General features: G+C 40.3%; 1 protein-coding gene across 6 annotated transcripts in view; it reads left to right on the top strand.

Moving 5' to 3' along the window:
* UNC5D (unc-5 netrin receptor D) overlaps window positions 1-20,914 on the top strand; it is a 534,428-nt gene that overhangs the window by 435,243 nt on the left and 78,271 nt on the right. The gene's annotated exons all lie outside the window — the stretch shown is intronic.

Here is a 20,914-nt window from a genome sequence, read left to right on the forward strand (position 1 = left end):
CAGAAAGAAATATACACATCCCTCCCTGCCCTCAGAATAAAAGTATATCTCTCCTTTGATTCCACCCACCTATAAGCCCATTACTCTGCAAATGAGACCTAGAATTCTTCTGAGATTTATAGCATTAAAATTAATCGATATTTGTCAGTACGCACTTCCGTGATAGCAGCCTGGGACCAAAGCCTGACTCCACACCTTTCCACCTAGGGGAGGAGCCTAAGATGCAAACTGTGACCTTCATGGCAACTGGGTAAACGAGGACGCACTGTTGCACAGTGAAACTAACAGGATCTAGAAATTTGAGGGCCGGTGCCAGCTCGAGCTCTCTAAATACAGGCTAGCTTCCAGGAGCTTCCTTGACGATCTCTCCCTCTTGTGCAGCCAATAGATTTGGGGAAAGGAGCAGAGAGGGAAGGTTGGCAGATGAGCACTTGACCCTATGGTTCTCAGCATTGACTAAATGTGACGACCATGTGAAGGGCTTTTAAAAATCCAGACTCCCAGGCTGTACCCCATGCCAGTGATATCATAATGGGGGGTGGGGGTTAAAACCCAATGATCTCTCAGTTTAAAAGCTCCCCAGTGTCTCCAGTGTGCAGCTCAGCCTGAGAACCACTGCCTTAGAAAAATGTTTCTCAAAAGGTAGATCAACAGCCACGTGCATGAGACTCTTGTGGTATGGTACAGGGTTGTTAAATATGCCCCACCTCCAAATAGAACAACTGAATTAGAATCCCTGGTACTGGGCCAGGGGCACTTGGGAATATACATTGTAGTATGTTCACTGAGTGATGCTCAAGTGCCCAGTTATATGTAAGCACACTCGAGATCAAGGGTATCAGCAACACAGCTCTTAGCAGCAGGAGCGTGAGGCGCAACAGCCCGGCAGGTTGGGTTTGTAAATCTTGTGTAAGATGTCCCTGGCCAGTATCACCCGTTTGAGTAGCAGATAAATGGCTTTTGATCTTTTAAATCCAAGGGTATTAAAATTCAAATAGCTTTGGAGAGTTAACAGCTCTTATTAGCCACCTTCTTTGAAAGAATTAAGACCCTGTGAAGATAGACAGAAATAGGCACCTTGGGACAGGGGTCAGAGACAGGAGAGAAAGACCCAGTAAAGCTATTTATGTTCATAGTTTATTATGTTGCTTCAGTCAGGCTTGAGATATAGAGAGGCCATTGCTTGCCGAGTCTGAGATATCTGCAGAACAACAAGAACAAACTTTCTTAACTTCTTTTCCGGGCTGTCTGCTGCCCAGAAAGTAATAGTTGGGTACTTAGGTGGCAACCCTCTGACATCATGTATGCTCGATCTTGAAATCACAGGAAGATAGAGAGTAGGGGAACATGCTTGTGTCCTGTGTGGTTGTGTGTCTGTGTATGTACATGTTGAGGGAGGGAGAATAATAAAACGAGTCACCGCATATTTGGCTGTGTCTGAGTCTAGACCTCACAGTGACAGCTTGGGTAAGTGGACCCTCAGCTGCCTCCCGCTCAGAGCCCAGGGCATCCACCGGTTCTGGGTGCAGCACAAGCAGGATCACAGGTATCCATGTGGTGGCCAGTGTGAGACTTGTGTAGAAATGCACGTGTGTTTGCTAAAACTTAATTTCATGCTTAGTTGGTGAGGCCTGCGCCATTCTAATTTGGTTACATCTGTACTTCCAGCCATAAACTCCACAGTAGCTATTCCTAGTCCTTGGGGACTCCTGAATTAGTTTTTGCTTGGGGTTCTTGCTCCTGAACACCAACCTTAATTGCTGGATACTGCAACCAAATCACTTAAACTATTTTAATTTGTCATTTCCTAAAAATAAAGCCTTAACAGAATCAATATGATTGCAAAAGGCTCCCCGAGGAATGCAGTTGGGGTCCTGTAAGCCGCATGGTTAGCAATGCATCATAGAGATCCAGGCGCAGTTGCTCAGTGAAAAGAGAGGGGCTTAGTTTAAGGGTCCATGAATCATCACTGATGCAAAATCAAAGTCAATGATGGAGATAATTGAGAAACAACCTGTTCCTGTATATAGCTGAGCGCATGATCCTCCGCAGGGCCCGGCGGATAGAAACACCACTCAGAGCCTCGCACGCAGACCTCCGTGCGCAGGCGGGCTGAGGAGCCCGCTTTGCAGTGCGGAGGTGTCAAAGGAAAGTGATGTCCTTTAGCAAAAAGAAAAAAAAAGACAGAAAAAGAACGGTGATTGCCAGAGGGGAAGGAGGGCGGGGTAGGTGGAAGAGGGGAAGCAAGGTAGGGATAAAAGATGCTGGGAAGAGACTTGACCTGGGTGGCGAGCGCCCGCTGCAGTGTGCAGATGGCGTCTTGTTGAGTTGTACACGTGAGCTCTGTAGGGTTGTATGAACCGATGTCACCCCAAGAAATTGAATAAAAAGGAAAAAAAAAAAAGAAAGTCTTCAGATATCTGTTGGCAAGTCATCATGACAAACTGGGGGAGATGTGTGCGGTGCACAGCTCATGAAAGCACTTATTGTAAATGAGATAATTTAATCAATTACGTTTCCTAATGTACTAAACTGAATGTTTCATTTTCTGCTTCTGCACATCTTAAATTATCTTCAGGTGCTTTATGAGATTTAATCATAGTTAATAGAAACTTCATTACCATCAAATGTGCTTTCAATAAATGTTGTGTAACAATGTCAGGAGGTGCAGTAAAATATAGTAGGCTCTGAACGGCGACACGCACCCCCAGAGTTAGGCTGGAAAATGGTTGCGTTTAGACAAGGAGATTCCTCGGAGGCTTGGGGATGTGGCTTTCTGAGAGTCTCTGTGCTCCTGAGGAGTTCAGCCAGTTCCTGTTCAGGGTAGAAAGAATAACTCAGGACCCCAGACTCTCTCTTCGTTTGCTTTCCAGAGCTGGTTGTACCTAACAGAGCAAGTACGAATCCAGTGAATGGTTCTAGAGTCAGCTACCACCCAGTCATCTCTAGCTGAACCGCAGCTTTTCAAAATTAAAATTATCCTTCTTTGTCCCTGTTCTTAATTCAGTCCTGTGCCCATCTTCTCTAGTGCATACTATCCCAGCAACTCAGTTGTCGAGGTAAGAATTTGGACAGCCTTCTAGACCCCTCTCATTTTTTTTCCTTCTCCTGCTCAGTACCCAATACATCATTATAATCTGAGTGTTCTACCACTTAAAAAGATTTCGTCAACTTTATTTCATTTTATTCTACTCATAGATATAGCTCCATTCATTCAGCAGCTCTTTATTGGGTGCTTACCACGTGCCAGGAAGTGTTCTAGGTGGTGGAAAGTCAGCACTGAGCACAGCAGATACAGTTTCTGCATCCACAAAGCTCACACTCTCCGTGAGGGGAGATAGAAACAAACCACCCAGGACATATACAGTGCGGAGTGCTGCTGAGCTGGTGGTACGTGTTGTGAAGAGAAATAAAACAGGGTAAGGGGCTTAGGGAAAGTTGGAGGGAGTGTTCCTTTTTGGTGTAGCAAGTGTTTCAGGGAAGTTCTGTATAAAATAAAGTTACATTTAAGAGGAGACCTGAAGAAAAGCAAGGAAATAAGCATTCTGGATATCTGGGGGGAGAGCATTCCAGGCAAAGGGAACAGCAGGGTTCAAAGGCTGTGAGATGGAAGCTTGCGTGGACTGTCTGAGGTGGCCAGGATGTCTGGGGCAGAGTGACAACGGGAGGAATTACCTCTCCATAACTAAGATCAGAGATATGGGGCAAGGGGGAAAACAGTCAAAGGTAATACAGGCCATCGTCATGACTTTGTCCTTTACTCTGAGCATGATGGAAAGCCTTTGAGGGTTTTTATTCATGTGGATGTGATCCAGTATTTTCAACGGTAAACTGTCCCTGCTGTATTGAATGTAAACATACAGGGAATAAAAGGAGAAGCAAGGAGACCCCTTAGAATGATCTACTATAACAATTATGTATTACAACTAACTAGGCTATGACAGTACCTGGGTCCAAGACGATTGGGTCTGGAGCCAGATAGCATCAGAAATGATAAAAACAAGTATTATCCTACATATCTTTTGAAAGCACAGTCAGAAGGATTTGCTGATGGACTAAACATAGACTTAAGAGGAAGAAAAGTGTTATGGATGATTCTGAAATTTTAGCTATGCAACTACAAGGAGGGAGTAGTCATTACTGATATGGGAAAAGCTTGGGATAGTAAATCCGGGAGAATCAAGAGTTCATTGTTATAAATGCTAACTTTGAAATACCTATTAAACATAAATGGACAGGTTGAGTAGGCAAGTTGAATATATGTGTCCGGAGGTCAGAAGAGAGTCCTGTCTGGTGACATACATCTAGGGCTTGTCAGTGTCCAGATGATATTCAAAGCCATTAGTTTGTATGAGATCACCAGATAATGAGTGTGAATAGAAAAGGAAATAGAGCTGAGCACTGAGCCCTGGAGGATAGCAACATTTAGATATAGAAAAGGTCAGAAATCACTGCAAAGGAGATGGAAAAGTAACAGCAGCCATAGTAAGACAGAAACCAAATGATAAGAAAAGGGTGTCCCAGGAAAGTTTGAAAGTTCAGGCCATCTTTATTCCTAACTAGGATTTCTACAATTTCCTCCCTGTATCTAGCCTTGTCCTACATCAGTTTATCTGATCTTTTAAAAATATACATTCTGGTAACATCAGTACCATGTTTAAATCTCTTTAGTAGCTCACCATTACTTCAAAGTACTTAATAGGTTTATGATCTGATTTCAACTTTATATATTTTTAATCATATCAGTTTCTCTCGATCATCTTAATTATTAGTGTTTTCCTTCCTGCCCTCTCACCACTTCCTGTATTATTCAACCAAACAAACTTCATAATTTTCGGAATACCCTATGCCCATGTGGGCATGTAATACCTTATGCATTCTGTTACCTCTGCCTGAAAACTCTTTCTCTCAACCTAATCCTCAACCTGTTTAACTTATTTTTCCTTCGTGTTTTAGCTTAGGTGTCATTTCTTCCACAAGGCCTTCACCAACACTCCAAGTCTGAATTAATTAGTCTTGTTATTTTCCAAGTACCAGACTATTTCCCTCTTTCTATACAATATGTTCAGTGTCTTTATACTGGCCTGGATTCTTTTTCAATGTATAGACATAAATTGCTGCCTCTGGTAGTCAGTATAGAGCCATTCACCCTTATACCTGTAGCATTTACCACTTGGCCTAGTATATGTTAGACGTTCAGTAATTATTTGTTGAGTTGTGGTCTGACATCTTCTTACTGACTCCTCACTGGGCCCTTTATTGTTCAGGTGAAAATAAAGACTTCTTCTATATTCACTGCTACTCATTCATGTAGTAGATATTTATTATGTAATTATTCTATCTAATAGTCTTGACCCAGTTAAGTGTGAAGGGAAAAAATAAGGAAAGTTTCTTCTCCATAATTTTAATACAAGGCAGTAGAAGATGATAAATGATTTGAGAAAAGGGAAATTAAGGAAACAACTTTTAATAATCTCATCTATTTTGTGCTAGGTATTAGGTTAAAGCCCACAATATATGCTTCCCAGAATCGCATCCATCACAATAGCCTGATTTGTCCTTAAAGTCTGGAAACTAAGTATGCTCTTCTCCTCAATCACAGACATTTCTTTCTGCATCTTTTCCCTTGATATACTGGCTTCATCTATGGTGGAATAGTGTCTGCAACTTTGAGCGATACCTTTAAATTCTCCAACAGACTTCTAGGCTCTTCTACACTAGCATAGGCTACAGACTTCTTTTTTTTTTTTTTTAAATAAATTTTTATTAATGGTAATGGGATGACATTAATAAATCAGGGTACATATATTCAAAGAAAACATGTCTAGGTTATTTTGTCATTAAATTATGTTGCATACCCCTCACCCAAAGTCAGATTGTCCTCCACCACCCTCTATCTAGTTCTCTGTGCCCCTCCCCCTCCCTCCCATGTCCTCCCTCCCCCCACCCCTGGTAACCACCACACTCTTGTCCATGTCTCTTAGTCTCGTTTTTATGTTCCACCAATGTATGGAATCATATAGTTCTTGTTTTTTCTGATTTACTTATTTCACTCCATATAATGTTATCAAGTTCCCACCATTTTGCTGTAAATGATCTCATGTCATCATTTCTTATGGCTGAATAGTATTCCATAGTGTATATGTGCCACATCTTCTTTATCCAGTCTTCTATTGAAGGGCTTTTTGGTTGTTTCCATGTCTTGGCCACTGTGAACAGTGCTGCAATGAACATGGGGCTACATGTGTCTTCACGTATCAATGTTTCTGAGGTTTTGGAGTATATACCCAGTAGAGGGATTGCTGGGTCATAAGGTAGTTCTATTTTCAGTTTTCTGAGGAACCACCATACTTTCTTCCATAATGGTTGTACTACTTTACAGTCCCACCAACAGTGAATGAGGGTTCCTTTTTCTCCACAGCCTCTCCAACATTTGCTATTGCCCGTCTTGTTGATAATAGCTAATCTAACAGGGGTGAGGTGGTATCTCATTGTAGTTTTGATTTGCATTTCTCTAATAACTAATGAAGCTGAGCATCTTTTCATATATCTGTTGGCCATTTGTATCTCTTCCTGGGAGAAGTATCTGTTCATGTCCTCTTCCCATTTTTTTATTGGTTTGTTTGTTTGTTTGTTGTTGAGTTTTATGAGTTCTTTGTAAATTTTGGATATTAGGCCCTTATCTGAGCTGTTGTTTGAAAATATCATTTCCCATTTAGTTGGCTGTCTGTTTATTTTGATATCAGTTTCTCTTGCTGAGCAAAAACTTTTTATTCTGATGTAGTCCCATTCATTTATCTTTGCCTTCACTTCTCTTGCCATTGGAGTCAAGTTCATAAAATGTTCTTTAAAACCCAGGTCCATGATTTTAGTACCTATGTCTTCTTCTATGTACTTTATTGTTTCAGGTCTTATATTTAGGTCTTTGATCCATTTTGAATTAATTTTAGTACACGGGGACAGGCTGTAGTCGAGTTTCATTCTTTTGCATGTGGCTTTCCAGTTTTCCCAACACCATTTGTTGAAGAGGCTTTCTTTTCTCCATTGTGTGTTGTTGGCCCCTTTATCAAAGATTATTTGACCATATATATGTGGTTTTATTTCTGGGCTTTCTATTCTGTTCCATTGGTCTGAGTGTCTATTTTTCTGCCAATACCAAGCTGTTTTGATTATCATGGCCCTATAATATAGTTTAAAGTCAGGTATTGTAATGCCCCCAGCTTCATTCTTTTTCCTTAGGATTGTTTTGGCTATTCGGGGTTTTTTATAGTTCCATATAAATCTGATGATTTTTTGTTCCATTTCTTTAAAAAATCTCATAGGGATTTTGATGGGAATTGCATTAAATTTGTATATTGCTTTGGGTAATATGGCCATTTTGATTATATTTATTCTTCCTATCCAAGAACAAGGAATATTTTTCCATCTCATTGTATCTTTTTCGATTTCCCTTAACAATGCTTTGTAATTTTCATTATAAAGGTCCTTTACATTCTTTGTTATGTTTATTCCTAGGTATTTTATTTTATTTTTTGCAATCGTGAAGGGGATTATTTTTTTGAGTTCGTTTTCTAATATTTCATTGTTGGCATATAGAAAGGCTATGGACTTTTGTATGTTAATTTTGTATCCTGCGACCTTACTGTATTGGTTTATTGTTTCTAATAATCTTTTTGTGGAGTCCTTCGGGTTTTCGATGTATAGGATCATATCATCAGCAAAAAGTGATACCTTTACTTCTTCTTTTCCGATATGGATGCCTTTTATTTCTTTGTCTTGTCTGATTGCTCTGGCCAGAACTTCTAGGACCACGTTAAATAAGAGTGGAGAGAGTGGACAACCCTGTCTTGTTCCTGATTTAAGGTAGAAAGTCCTTTTATGCCATTTTATGCCGTTTAATATGATGTTGGCTGATGGTTTATCATATATGGCCTTTATCATGTTGAGATATTTTCCTTCTATACCCATTTTGTTGAGAGTCTTAAACATAAAATTGTGTTGTATTTTATCAAAAGCCTTTTCTGCATCTATTGATAAGATCATGTGGTTTTTGTTCTTTGTTTTGTTGATATGGTGTATTATGTTAACTGTTTTACGTACGTTGAACCATCCTTGAGATTCTGGGATGAATCCCACTTGATCATGATGTATTATTTTTTTAATATGTTGTTGTATTCAGTTTGCCAGTATTTTGTTTAGTATTTTAGCATCTGTATTCATTAGAGATATTGGTCTGTAGTTTTCTTTCTTTGTGCCATCCTTGCAGGTTTTGGTATGAGGGTTATGTTGGCCTCATAAAATGTGTTTGGAAGTATTGCTTCTTCTTCAATTTTTTGGAAGACTTTGAGTGGAATAGGAACCAAGTCTTCTTTGAATGTTTGATAGAATTCACTAGTATAACCATCTGGGCCTGGACTTTTATTTTTGGGGAGGTTTTTAATAGTTTTTTCTATTTCCTCCCTGCTGATTGGTCTGTTTAGGCTTTCTGCTTCTTCATGACTCAGTCTAGGAAGGTTGTATTGTTCTAGGAATTTATCCATTTCTTCTAGATTGTTGTATTTGGTGGCATATAATTTTTCATAGTATTCTACAATAATTCTTTGTATATCTATGATGTCTGTGGTGATCTCTCCTCTTTCATTTTGGATTTTATTTATTTGAGTCCTGTGCCTTTTTTCCTTGGTGAGTCTTGCCAAGGGTTTGTCAATTTTGTTGATCTTTTCAAAGAATCAGCTCCTTGTTTTATTGATTTTTTCTATAGTTTTTCTGTTCTCTATTTCATTTATTTCTGCTCTGATTTTTATTATCTCCTTTCTTCGGCTGGTTTTGGGTTGTCTTTGTTCTTCTTTTTCTAGTTCCTTAAGGTGTGAAGTTAAGTGGTTTACTTCAGCTCTCTCTTGTTTGTTCATGTAGGCCTGAAGTGATATGAACTTTCCTCTTATTACTGCTTTTGCTGCATCCCATAGATTCTGATATGTCGTATTTTCATTTTTATTTGTCTGTATATATCTTTTGATCTCTGCGTTTATTTCTTCTTTGACCCATTCATTTTTTAGAAGTATGTTGTTTAGTTTCCACATTTTTGTGGGTTTTTCCCCCTCTTTTTTGCAGTTGAATTCTAGTTTCAAGGCTTTATGATCAGAAAATATGCTTGGTACAATTTCAATTTTTCTAAATTTGCTGATATTGTCTTTGTGGCCCAACATATGGTCAATTCTTGAGAATGTTCCATGTACACTAGAGAAAAATGTATACTCTGTCGCTTTGGGATGAAGTGTCCTGTAGATGTCTATCATATCCAGGTGTTCTAGTATTTCGTTTAAGGCCACTATATCTTTATTGATTCTCTGTTTGGATGACCGATCTAGAGCCGTCAGCGGTGTATTGAGGTCTCCAAGTATGATTGTATTTTTGTTAGTTTTTGTTTTAAGGTCAATAAGTAGCTGTCTTATATATTTTGGTGCTCCTTTGTTTGGTGCATATATATTAAGGATTGTTATGTCTTCTTGATTCAACTTCCCCTTAATCATTATGAAATGACCATTTTTGTCTCTGACTATTTTTTCTATCTTGTAGTCAGCATTATTAGATATGAGTATTGCTACACCTGCTTTTTTGGGGGTGTTGTTTGCTTGGAATATTGTTTTCCAACCTTTCACTTTGAATGTTTTTATCCTTGTTGCTTAGATGTGTTTCTTGTAGGCAGCATATAGTTGGATTTTCTTTTTTAATCCATTCTGCTACTCTGTGTCTTTTTATTGGTAAATTTAATCCATTTACATTTAGTGTAGTTATTGACACTTGTGGGTTCCCTACTGCCATTTTATAAATTGCTTTCTGTTAGTTTTGTATCTTGTTTGATTCTTCTCTTTTGTTTTTCTATCATTTGTTTTAGTTTGTTTGTGTTCCATACTTCTTTCCTCTGTTGCTACCTTTTTTAAGTCAAGTGTTTTTGTGGTGGTTTTTTCAAGGGTGGTTACCATTAAGTAATGAAAAGGGTACCTACCATATTCATTGTAGTACCCTATCTTATGAGTATTTCTGCACTTCATCGTCCTTTGCTACTGTTAATCTCCATCCTCTCCCCCCTTTTTTTCCTTTGTTGTCACAGTTTAAGTTTGGTTTTATTGTGTTCTTGGTGGAGCTGTTACTTGTGGTGTTGTTTTCTTTTGTTCTTTGAATCTGGTTGGAAAACCCCCTTTAGTATTTCCTGGAGTGGGGGCTTTCTGCTGATAAATTCTCTCATCTTTTCTGTATTTGTGAATGTTTTTATATCTCCTTCGTACTTGAAGGATAGCTTTGATGGGTATAGTATTCTTGGCTGAAAGTTCCTCTCTTTCAGGGCTTTAAATATTGGGGTCCACTCTCTTCTAGCTTGTAGAGTTTCTGCTGAGAAATCTGATGATAATCTAATAGGCCTTCCTTTATATGTTGTACTCTTCTTTTCCCTGGCTGCCTTGAGAATTTTTCTTTGTCATTGGTTTGTGTCATCTTTATTATGATGTGCCTTGGAGTGGGTTTGTTGGGGTTAAGAAAACTCGGTGTTCTGTTTGCTTCTTGAATTTGAGGCTTTAGTTCTTTCCACAGGCTTGGGAAGTTCTCGTCTATTATTTGTTTGAGTATATTCTCCATTCCATTTTCTTTCTCTTCTCCCTCTGATATACCTATTATTCTTATGTTATTCTTTCTGATGGAGTCAGACAATTCCTGTAGGGCTTTCTCGTTTTTTATTATTTTTAAGTCTCTTTCTTCTTCTCTCTGTTGTGCCTCAAGTTGTTTGTCTTCTATTTCACTAATCCTATCTTCAATCTGGGCTGTTCTGTTAGCTAAGCTTGTTACCTCGTTTTTCAGCTCGTGAATTGAGTTTTTCATTTCTGTTTGATTTGTTTTTATAGTTTCAATTTCCTTGGTAATATATTCTTTGTGTTCATTGAGTTGTTTTCTGATCTCCCTAAATTGCCTTTCTGTGTTTTCTTGTATATCTCTGAGTATTTTTAAGATTTCTATTTTAAATTCTCTGTCATTTAGCTCCAAGACTTCCAATATGTTAAGTCTTTTCTCCATAGATTTTTCCACATCTATTTGTGTTACCTCTCTTTCTTTTGTATCCATAATATTTGATTTCCTCTTTCTTATTGGCATCTGAGGGTGGTCTTGTTGATAACACTCAGGCGCACTCCCTCCGCGGTTTGAATGAACGTCCCTGCGGTAGCTTCCTCTACACCCTCGTTTCTCCGATTCAAGTGATAACAGTCCTTTCGCTTTCAGTTTGTGTGGAACTCCGGAATGCTCCGAGGATAAATTTTTCTGTTTCTAGTTGATAAATTTGTTGTGATTTTGGGGAGATCTGTCGGACGCGCTGCTCACGGCGCCATTTCCGTGACGTCACTCGGCTACAGACTTCGATGCTGATCTTCTAGCCATGCCTTAAAAAACATTCTTTGTTTCTAGTTTGTCTATTGTTTTCCTTCATCTTGTGCTGATTATTTTCAATAACTATAGCACAGATTGCTTGACTTGCTTTGGCCTGTGACAACATGGAGGGACCTTGAGGATATTATGCTAAGTGAAATAAGTCAGAAAAAGCTAAAAACTATATGATTTCACTCATTCGTGGGCTATAAAACTGAAACTCATACACACAGGCAACGATATGGTGGTTACCAGAAGGAAGGGGGTGGGGAGTTTGTAAAGGGTAAAGAAGGCCAAATATATGGTTACAGGTGATGATTTGAATCTGGATGGTAGGCACAGTGCAATATGCAGATCATGAATCACTTGACATACTTGAAAGCTATATGACCCCAATGATCAGTGTCACCCCAATAAATTTAAAAATTGTTTATACTATGAATCAGATCAACTCATATATTTATATATATGTATATGTGTGTATATATATATGCAACATCTATAGTTTTCTTACCACTTTCAACTTTTTGATTATTTAATTTTTATTCCATCATAAACATATGCCTTTTCTTACTACTGTTTTCAGTGATATCATTGACTTTGCACTTAAGGGATATGATACAGGATTCTGTTTATAAAATACCTTAGAACTAAGTACAGCCATGGCGAATAAGTGGTAGACCAACATGTTCTTCAGCCACAGAATAACCCAGGTTACTTGTTAAAATGTGAACTCACAGGCCCCATTTCTATTAGTATACTCAACGTTTATAGAGTTAATATCTTTCATAACGTGAAATCATTTTCTCAAGAGCTGGAGTTCAAGTCTTTATCTTTTGGACTCTGTTGGCCATTTTAACTTGGTCTTTCTATCTGAGGAGGCAAAAGTACAGTTCTTCTGCAGTTCAAATGTAGTACCAGATAAAAATAGAGGACATTCATTGAAATTTGAATGTCAGATATAAACAACAAATGCATTTTTAGTGTAAGCATGTTCCAACTATTGCACAATAAGTTTTTAAATTAAAGTTATTCTTTATTGATCCAAAATTCAAAATTAACTGTCATATTTTTATTTGCCAAATCTGGCCATTTTACTTAAGGGATAAAACATGTCTGAATGTGCTATATCAAGAATATTTTATAAATTAGGTTCCGCTTATTGCCAGTCTTGGGAAAATGGTCAGAATTGAAGTAGATATTGATGGGGAGAGCCGTTGGGTAACACACACACACACACACACACACACACACACACAAAAGTCCATTGACAAGGTTTACTTGGAACAAAGTGAGTAATCAGATCTGGCTAGAGTAGGGTTCATATGGATGAAAAGTAGGCAAAACAGTTGAAAAATAGGGCAGAGCATAAAGTGTATTGAGCATAAGGTAAGTTCCCATTGGACTGTAAGGTATCAGAGTAGCAGTACCAGAACCGCATTTGGGAAGAGTAATCCACGCATAAAACAGGTCAGAGTGATCACAGACTAGGAGCATGGATACTAGTAAGACAAGCCTGGGCAGTAGAGGCATCAGTTAGGGTCTCTCCTGTTGAAATGATAGTGTGAGAGACACTGGAGACACAATCAGTAAGGTATGTGAGTGGTCTGGGGAAGGAGTCCATGGAAACAGAATGGAAGGTGACTCTTCCATCACAAGCCCGATCACTGGTGGTGTCATGAGCAGGAAAAGGGAATTCAGAGAGGAAAATATTTAAAGACATAAGAATGATGAATTTGTAAATCAGATGAGAAATTTGAGGTGTTAGCACCACATGCAGGGGGTTTTGCCCACAAAGCAGGACAGAAATACAGGATGTTGTGTGCAGGACAGGAGATGAGGCAGGAGGTCTTGATGTGAACCTGTTTGGCATCAAGGGTCTAGTTAGAGCTACCGATGTGTGGATGACTATCCAGTGATTAGCCAATTAGATAAGCATAGAGAAAGAAAAAATGGCCAAGACTGAACTTTAAAGACTAAAGGGTAGTTACTAAACAATGAGGAAAGAAAAAATAGGAGAAACAAATTCAAGAGACTTCTTTTTTTCCTAGATCGTGGGCTGACTTTTCTTGCCTACCACAAAGCAATGTAAAAAATAAGACAGGGAACATTGCTGTAGAGGCGGCAGTTGAAAATAACCTTCAGGTGGTGGTTTAGGCAAAAGACAGACTTTTAAAGGGAATAATCAAATGACATAGAAATGGTAGACTTACCAAATTATCATACAGCCTGTTAGTGGGCTAAGCAAGTGGAAGAAGAATGAAGTAGTTCTACAGGTTCTGACAAGAAAAGATCTATAAGATATTATACATAAAAAAAATAAGCAAAAGATACAGTAAAAGATGTATATAATCTAGAGCCTTTAGGGTAAAGAAAAATAAATGAAGGACATTTTTTCCCTGAAAGGTCTCAGAGGTGCTATCCAGAGTAATTACTTTTGGAGAAGGGGGGGTGTTGTAGGAGGATAATTTTTCTCTTTGCATAGTGTAACTTTATATATTTCCTAAAATATTTTCTCATTTTATACATGCATTCTATTGATTACTTTAACAGGGGCAGGGGTTAAAAGGTTAGGAGAATTATTGAATATGTATTAAAAAATGTTTAAAGTTAAAAATGCTGAAAGTTCTTTTAAACAAAGAGCTAAGAATTCTGTGGATGTAAAGAAGGCTGCATCTTTGAGTAGTCTATTAGAAAACAAGTCAGGGGAAGGATTTGGGGAGAGGTGATTAGGAAGACTGGATGATGTTTGTAGGCAAAGAACAAGGCTCAGGGTTGTAGGAAAATTTTGAAGATGCAAGACAATGAGAGGATGATGAATGAGGCCCCGTCCCCTGTGGAGGTGGGAGAGGGTGTGGTCGAGCTGGTCTGACACAGATGTGCAGCAGCTCTTCGGGGAGCAGAGAAAGGAAAGGAAGAATGTGAAGGAGCAGAATAGTGTGGAGTTGCAGGGGAATGAGCTCACATAGAATGACCTCTATTTCACCTAAAAGAGGGGCAGATGAGAGGTGAGAAGCAGGAGTCTTAAAGAAAAGAAACTAAATTCAGAGTAATTGTTTTTGATGAAATGTTTTTGGTCATAGGACATGAATAAAAGAATTATTGAGCTAAAGGAGGCCCAGGTGCAATTGGATAGCATCAGTTTTTTGATGGTACCAGCCAGTAGGGTTTGGGACTTCCTCCAAGCAAGGCAAGTTACCTTGGTGCGGGCACATCCAGAGCAGAGAGAAGGGAAGCCACACAGAGCAATTGTTCAGCAGCTTGAGAATGAAGACAGATGTGTATGAAAACCCTGGTTTTACCATTGTCTAGTTACTACCTTAGCTGAACCTATGTCATATCTGTAAAAGAGGATATAGAATACCCTCTTCAAATTGATTTGGATCCTGGCTGGATAACTCAGTTGCTTAGAGCATCGTCCAGAAGCACAGAGGTTGCCAGTTCAATCCCTAGTCAGGGCACATACAGGAACAGATTGATATTTTTGTCTGTCTCTCTCTCTCCCTCCTTTCCAACTAAAATCAATAAATTAACAAAAGAAATTTAAAAAATGATTTGGTTGTGAGGCTGAGAATATGGTCACATTTGTTGTTCTCAGAAATTCAAGCACAAACTTGCCCAGTTCTATGTTACTCTTGTCATCAAGAGGAAGTCAGCAGTGAGCAAGGGTTAACAGCTAGAGAGGGCTGGACCTACCCTCATCCATCGATTCTACAGCCAGAGTGCCTGGGATTGAATCCCAGTTCTGCTCCTTACCAATCATGAGGCTTTGGCCAAGGCAAGTGATTTTCTTGCCTCGGTTTACGCATTTGAATGGAGACAGTTTTACAAGGTTGTTGAAAGATCAAAATGAGTTAAGAAGTGAAAAGTACTAGACCAGCAACTGGCAGTTAGCACTACTTAAGAATTTGCTATTGTCATTAATTACAACAAAAAAACAATAATCACCACAATAGCAATGAGATTTTTGAGGATGAGAAACTAGAAAAGAAGTTGAGATGTTGATTGGTTAAAAAATGATGAGATTCTGGCCCTGGCCGGTTGGCGTGTAGAAGTCTCGGGTTCGATTCCCGGCCAGGGCACACAGGAGAAGCGCCCATCTGCTTCTCCACCCCTCCCCCTCTCCTTCCTCTCTGTCTCTCTCTTCCCCTCCCGAAGCCGAGGCTCCATTGGAGCAAAGATGGCCCGGGCGCTGGGGATGGCTCCTTGGCCTCTGCCCCAGGCACTAGAGTGGCTCTGGTCGCAACAGAGCGACGCCCCGGAGGGGCAGAGCATCGCCCCCTGGTGGTCAGAGTGTCGCCCCCTGGTGGGCGTGCCGGGTGGATCCCGGTCGGGCGCATGTGGGAGTCTGTCTGTCTCTCCCCGTTTCCAGCTTCAGAAAACTACAAAAAAAAAAAAAAAAATGATGAGATTCCAAGCAATGCAGGTATCATTGGACTTGCTCACCATGAAAAAGCTATTTCCTCGTGTGTTAAACAAAAGAAGTTGCTTCTTAATGACAGCAAGTATGAACAATTCTAACATTAACTCCTGTTGTATCATACTTCAGTATGCAGTGACTATTTCGGCACATCTTCCTATATCCACAGCACTGCCTGGGCTGGGCTGGAGAAGGGGTGGGGCCCTGAGATGGCCATGTCCTGGCCTTCTGGGGTGTCCAGTGCAGCAGGTGGGTCTTTATTCTCCCATTGGTTTACCTCGCTCCCCCCTTTCTTTGTGAATACTTACTGTATGGATACCTCAGTAATTCACTCTCTCCTATAGACCACTCAAGTTGTTTTTTCTGACATGGGATCAATGGTCATTGCATAATATATGAAAGGAGGATTGAAAAGAATAGCGTGTTTTGAAAGGCATTTGTGATGCTCCTTCATTAATTTTGTGTAGCTAGCTAATCCTGTAAAACAGATTCTAGCCTGATATATCATTAAGTTTATACCATGGGAATTAAGTGAAATTTCCATTAACAAGTGACATTAATATCTCTTTCAGATGGGAGTCATGTGAAGAGAGAAAGACAAACTACATAAATGGCCCTTTTATTTAATCCTTTGGGGATACTGGTTACTATAAATAACTAGGTATGATTGTAATTCATAAAGCCATCGAACTTGTTCATGAAGTCCTTGAACCATGAAGTCCAAAGGGGCTTTGAAAGGTCACTTGGTTCTTCTTACCAGCTGTGCCCCCCAAAATATATAAATATATAACTGCAGAGTATTATAAAGTCATGCTGTCTTTTAGAGACTTTCTGAAAGATTTCACAGTCTCCCTCAGAAATACAGCACAGTTTATTAACAACTCTCATTGTAGAAAAGGTCATTTTAATATCTAACCAGAGTTCCCCTTATAATAAAAGGCCATGTCCTTCTTTTCAGTCCTTGTTAGAGATGGCAGAAGAGTTGGTTACTAGCTTCATCAGAAATGAAGGGTCATTGAGCACCTGGTGGGCCCGTTCTCTTTTTATAACAAGCTTTCTGCATTAAAGTCAGCACAAGTCTCTTTACAGCTCTTTTCTTCAGGCCAAATGAACCCATAAACACTTCCTTGCCATGGTCCTAGTGTCCAACTCTCTATTGAACATATTCTATAGTACTTTCTGAATAATTTGGAATATAAGTGATTTCTCGGTCAATTCTCGGGGTTTTTGCTTTTTTTTTTTTCCTCTAACTTATCATACACAGCAGTTTATTCTGCTACATGTTGGGTCCTTCCAAGCTTTGCCTAAAGCTTTTGTGACTCATGGATAGATGAAAATAGGGGTAAAAACATCAGTAAGACATTAATATGTAAAGTTTTGTCTATGAAACAGCAAGTTAAAGTGTCCTGTGCCCACAAAAAGCAGAACAGCCTGATCTATCAGGGGGTATCAAAGCTTTTCTTCAAAATCACTTCGAGCAAAGAAACGACTACTGCAGATGAGTGAGCAGATGGAGAAACATGTAAAAGAAAGAAAGAAAAAGAAAAAGAGTCCCTGAGGCAGGAGTTCTAAAACCAGCCTCAGACTGGAATTCCTTTCCTATTTCTCTTTTCAGAGTTGAGGCAAGTAATCACCAAATAGTTTCACACAATGTTGTGCAAATTTCTGGGGGAAATTATAGAGCTATCACTGCTTTTGAAGAGTTTAAAGCAGTAAGGAAGGGTGCACTGGTGTTCAGATACTTAACAGTAAAAAGTCTGATATAAAATGAGTTCTAGGAACCATAAGTGATCTAAGAGTTTAGCTGACCATAGGTTGGAAGAGCTGGCTAGCTTGTGCAGAACAGACTTACTCTCTTGGGGGAGGGGGACCGTCAGCTGTCACCGTACAGATGGGTACTTAGAGATGGGTGGTAGTGCCTACATGCCTTGTGGGGTGGGGGGGGGAGACATTACTATGACCTGTCGCTATAATGTGAAAGGTAAGCAGGCCCTTCACTAGCAGACATTCACCTAGAAGGAAATGAATCACAACTGCAGTGCAGGGAACGGACGTGGGGAAGCGGTCAGGCCTTGGGAAGGGCCTGTGCCACGTGGTCATGTTGGTGGAGCGATCTTCTGGGAAGCAGCGGCAGTGGCTTTGAATGTGTGTTTGTGTACTGTGTGTATGCATACCCACGTGCGCACATGCGTGTACTGATTCTGCAGTGGCACCCTCCAAGTACTCATGTGCTCACATGGACACGTATGCATATATACGTATGTCTGGACACATAGATCTGTAGTGGAAAATGTGGAACTAAAGCTCAGGCTCTTCTGGGGTCAGTCCTGAACATATGTGGAAAAAAATGATGATGTTTAATAATCACACAGAAATCCTTATAGGGAAAACCACTTGCTTTCCTGAAAGGACAGATTAGACAACAGGGTAGAGGGGAAATAAGGAAAATAGGTAGATAGAGTAAAGAAAAGTAAAAAAAGAAGAGAAGAAAGAAGCACTGTGAGCCAACTTGAGAAGAATTTGATTTGAGCTGCGGGTAAAAATGTCTGACTCATTCTCTTGAGATATTTACACATGTGGCATTGAGTGCTTGTTTCTACCTCTGTAGTGGCACGTGGATTCCAGGATTTATCACTTTTAGACAAGAAACAACTGTTACTTTAGCCATGTATCCTCATTTCTGTTGCATGGTTGGCTCTTAACAAATGTAGAATTAATGAATATGTTAGATCCTGAACTTTCTTATTCCCAGGACAGATTGTTCCTGTAAAATTAATACCACTGTATTTATCTTTTTGCGGAAGTCCATTGACTCCTGGCTTTTAGGTCAGATTGTCCTACTAAGTGCCAGGGTGAGCCTTGTAATAATACAGAGCTCTCCGTGCAGGCCTCTCCCTTCCTCCCCACCCTAGGTCCCTCCACTCAATTTAAAAAATTATTTATTCCAGTATTTTATTTCTTTTTTTTTTCTTTTTCCTGAAGCTGGAAACAGGGAGAGACAGTCAGACAGACTCCCGCATGCACCCGACCGGGATCCATCTGGCACGCCCACCAGGGGGTGATGCTCTGCCCACCAGGGGGGCAATGCTCTGCCCCTCCAGGGCGTCGCTCTGTTGCGACCAGAGCCACTCCAGCGCCTGAGGCAGAGGCCAAGGAGCCATCCCCAGAGCCCAGGCCATCTTTGCTCCAATGGAGCCTCGCTGCGGGAGGGGAAGAGAGAGACAGAGAGGAAGGAGAGGGGGAGGGGTGGAGAAGCAAATGGGCACTTCTCCTGTGTGCCCTGGCCAGGAATCGAACCCGGGACTTCTGCACGCCAGGCCGACGCTCTACCACTGAGCCAACCGGCCAGGGCCAGTATTTTATTTCTTTGACTCAAGTCCTAAAAGCCAGGAGTCAATGGACTTCTGCAAAAAGATAAATACAGTGGTATTAATTTTACAAGAACAATTTGTCATGGGAATAAGAAAGTTCAGGATATAACATTCATTCATTCTACATTTGTTAAGAGCCAACCATGCAACAGAAACGAGGATACATGGCTAAATACTATAGATTCTGCAAACAGTCCTAGGAAAAGAAACACAATGACCCATATCACAGCTCTAAACCTCAGTCTGGAGGTACACGTGGGGTCTTTTTCTAGAAACAGGATTTGTATGTGAAGGGTGAAGGAGAATTCTGGTTATCTGGTAACCTGTGTAGCAAGGGAATGGGAAATAAAGATGAAAATCCAAGGAATCAAAGACAGTGTGTTCCTGCTACACTCAGTTTTGTGTCAGAATGTTCGTGGCCAGTGATGTCCATTTTCCGCAGAAGTACTTCACCCTGGCCATCCTGCTGGCTTCTGGCCCTTCCTGTTTTTGTACCTGGGAAGCTAAAGATGTCTTTGTCTGTACTTTGCCAACTCAGCAAGAGAGCAGCTGCATTCAGTACCCTGCCAGGCTGTTTTTCTGCATGTGCTCAGTGGCTGAGCAGCTGTGTCGTCCCCAGATGCCCATTTTAAGATGATAGTGTCATCAGTCATCAGTGCCCAAGGAACTGGAGGGGGAAGGAGGAAAGGCTAATTGGTTTAAATCCAAAGTTCTCTCACTGCTTCTACTTGGCCTGCTGTACCTGCCATGTTCTGTGTCCTCTCTCTCCTCTGAGAATAACGGATTATTCCCTTGAAGGAACTCACCTAAGCAGAGGGAGGGTGCGAGTGTTAGTGGGGCGAGAGCTGCCCTCCTCTGCCCCTCCGTGACATCGGCAGACATTGGAGCTTTGCAGTTGTCATCGAGCAGTGTGCCTGTGGTTCTCGGTCCCAGAGAAGAGGACACAGATACCTCCACCCCTGGACTCTCTCTCATTTGGGCCATCGTGAAGTTGGAACTAAAGCCTAAATCACACCCTGTTTCTCCATACCTCCCAGGCTGTAGTGGTGATTATAAATGTCTGATAATCCTCTGACCCTTCATATTCCGTTCCTTCAAGTGGTTGCATTCTCCCTTAGGAATATTTTTCAGTGGTTACTGCCCCATGACTGAGCTGGTTCTGCTTGATTTCCTTGTTCTCTCTTTAATTTGGTAGCACCTTATTTTACAGTCCACTAACTTTGTTGAAAATATACTCACTTTACATGTATGGTTAGTATTCCTCATTTGATAACGTAAGTACCGTATTAGGGTGTATGAATGAATAGTAAGCTCTGTGCAATTATAAGAGGAGTGTATAATGGGTTTATTTTATCCTTCAAGCCCAGCACAGGGCTACCTAGTAATTACTTTTGGACCTATTAAGTACACTGACCATATAATCTGTAGGGAGATTAATTATGTTAGTATGTGCCACCTTGTACTTCTAAACACCTCCCGAGATTACGCCTCCTTTAGGATTCTGTAGTCTAGGATAAATCTCATGTTGAATTGTACTAGCCCTTATGCATCTCTTCAGGAATGAACCACACCCAGTGTGCATCTAGCAAAAGAGTTGAAAATCTGCTACAACATATCTTGGGGGGTGGGGAAACACTCACAGTCGAAATTCAAACTAATGCTTTTATTTTTGTTTTGCCCATGCATTCAATAGGATGGAGTAGGAGAGGTA

The sequence above is a fragment of the Saccopteryx bilineata genome, chromosome 6, assembly GCF_036850765.1.
Source record: "Saccopteryx bilineata isolate mSacBil1 chromosome 6, mSacBil1_pri_phased_curated, whole genome shotgun sequence".
Lineage (NCBI taxonomy): Eukaryota > Metazoa > Chordata > Mammalia > Chiroptera > Emballonuridae > Saccopteryx > Saccopteryx bilineata.